Below are 3,156 nucleotides of genomic sequence, written 5' to 3'. Positions count from 1 at the left end.
CGGCTCGTACCCTACGGACGGGAATGGAGATGGGGACGCTTGACTGCAGCTACGTTAAGAGGATCTCACGGGGCGCGTGGAGATCACTCAGGGTGTTTAAGTTGTCTTGTAAAATGATCAGACTAGGTTTTCCCAGAGGGAAAGGATGTCTTTCTTTTGGGTTGCGTTTATTTTTAAACTGGAAGACTGTACTACTTTTGTTATGTAAATATTTTGAATTCATGGATTGAGAATTTTTCCGCTGCTTGTAAATTCTGTTGACTTATTTGTCGTTGTGTTACGACTTAAATATTTATCCAAATGTATTTTACCTTATTTAATTCTCTATTCTATTTTAATTACTTTTAAAAAAAAAAAATACTCTCGCTAAGAAAAACAGGGTGTTACATTTCTCTACTTTGTATGAACAACCAACTTCTTCCATCATTCCTAGAGAAATTAAATTCCCCTTCAGTTCTGGAACATGTCTAACCTTTGACAAAATCTTCATGGTTCCATCTTCCAGCTTCAACTTGATTGAACCAATTTAAACTACCTTGTAGGCTGATTTGTTCCCCATAACCACCTTGCCTCTATCAGTTTCTTTGTAGTCAAGAAACCAATCTCTATTTGAGGTCATGTGAAATGAAAACTCTGAGTCAAGCACACAATCATCATCCATGATTTTAATTGAATTTGCCATAAGAACTTATGTGCTTTCATATCCTTCAAAAGCTATAGATGCATTTCCATAATCATCATCAGTATTTGATCATTTCTTTCTTTTCCAATCTAGGTATTCTTTCTTGAAATGCCCCTATTTCTTGCATATGAAACACCTCATTTTAGACTTGTCCTTTTCTTTATTCTTGAACTTATTCTTGTGTTTTTTATTCTTCTTCCCTATCATAGCCTTGACAAACAATCCCTCACCACTGCTTTCTTCATTCCCATCTGACTTCCTCTTCAACTTTTTGGAGATTAGTGCAACCTGTGCTTCTTCTAATGACAAAGAATCTCTACCATACAGAAGTGTATCACACAGATTTTCAAGAGAGCTTGTTAATGAATTTATCAACAATAGGGTCTGATCCTCATCATTCAATTTACATCAATTTTTTTAATATCTAATACGATCTTATTAAACTCATCCATATGATTTCCAATTGACCTCCCATGTTGCATCTTGAAAGAATATAATTTTTGTTTTAAGTACAAACGATTCGCTAATGATTTTGTCATGTATAAATATTCTAATTTGAGCCAAATACCTGCTGCAGAGGTCTACTTTGACACTTCCCTCAAAACTTTGTCTCCAATACTCAAGATTAAAGTACTATGAGCCTTGTCCATTATATCCCTTTTCTCATTTTTCTGGTAGTGTGGATGCCATGTCTTTCTATCCTCCCAATGCTCCTACTAAACCTTGATGAACCAACAACACTTTCATATTGAGACGCAATCCAAAATCATTTTTCCCATCGAATTTTTCAAGTACATACTTTTTTGATGTCATCTTTCCTTTGAACCGAATACTTCCGTGCTCATCATACCAGTTGTTGTGAAAAATGGAGATCAATGAGTAATTAAACCAAGATTGTTCTTGGTTTTGTACAGAAAACGCAGATTGATTGAAACTAAAAAACGAAGATTGATCAGATTAATGTCAAGAACGTTCTCCATTTTCTGACTAAAATGAAGAATGAACAATTTAAACTGAATTTAAAGCTTGTAATGCTAAAATGAAGACACACAATTGTTAACCCAGTTTAGAGTTAAACTCCTATGTATTGGGGACTAGATCCGACTTCAAATTATCACTAATATGATATGAAAATGATTACAAATTTATGCACTTATGCTGCCAGTATTTCACACTTCTACCAAAGACTGCAACTTGCTTCCTTTTGTTCTATCTATTTTCCTTCTCTTGTTTTGGCTTATGTACAAGTTGTTTACAATTTAGGAGTAACAAATAATTAGTTACAACTAACTAACTGAAAACTAAATACCCAAAACTAACTCTATCTCCAAAGTCATCTAATTAAGTACCACATATAACGCATGTTAACATTCATGTGCTTGTCATCAATCCAGGAATTTTAGAACCTTACAATGTTACTCTGCTTCAACGACCTCTATAGATGCACTTCTGAATACAGCCTATCTAGATCGTCCAATGATTTGCCTAGTTGCCTATCAATTAGTTTGTGGCCTGTTGAGTAAGTAATACCTAAATCCTTCAATTGTAATTGAGTCAAAATTTATACACCTAAGAAATAACCTAGAGTACAAGACGTTATCAAAATGTTAATATGGGCCTTTTCATGAGATTGCTCGTTGAAGGAAGGTTGCAAGATGAAGATTGGAGTGGCATCAGCTAGGTTGCTCATTGAAGATTGCAGCGACCGCGACAACGAGGTTGCTCATTGAAGATTCCAGCGGCGGTAGTGGCGAGGTTGCTCATTGAAGGAAGATTGCTTGTTGAAGATTGCAGCGATGACGACGAGGTTGAGAATGGAGGTGTCGGGTGGAGATGACGGTATTTGAAACAGGTCTAATACAAATTGAGGGTTTCAAGGATTTTGCAACAAAAATGAAAAGTTTTGGGGCGGGACTATGAAGGCTTTTATTTTAGGGAATTTGTTTTGGGGCGAGCTGATGTCTATACTAACCATTAAACTCTGTCACTAAATACCTATCTCTAAATACCTATCTACATCCAAGACTTCTTGTTTGGTGTCTTTTAATATATTATATTTATACCTATGACATTTATATGTGTCACTAAAAACAAATGTTAGAATATGACAAAAATTTTGTAGTGTCACATTATAGTTTTAGTTTTTGCTCTAAGTAAAATTCACTCAAGTACTACCAATATTAAACAATACACCTTTTAACTAAAAAAATATACCTAAAATTTATATTAAATAGTGATAAATATAAAATACTTTAAAATATTCTGAATTTCTTCAAAATATATACTTACAACAATATTAAATGTTACCGTTTTCATAAATATAATATATTAAATCTTTAAAATTATAAAAATATATTAATGTTAGAATAAATATTAAAAGTTATATCCTTTATTGAAAAATATCAAAAGTTATATTATTTATAAAAAGTTAGAGTTATAATATATATATATATATATATATATATATATATATA

Source organism: Cicer arietinum, chromosome 1, assembly GCF_000331145.2.
Source record: "Cicer arietinum cultivar CDC Frontier isolate Library 1 chromosome 1, Cicar.CDCFrontier_v2.0, whole genome shotgun sequence".
NCBI lineage: Eukaryota > Viridiplantae > Streptophyta > Magnoliopsida > Fabales > Fabaceae > Cicer > Cicer arietinum.
This window is presented reverse-complemented; position numbering follows the sequence as displayed.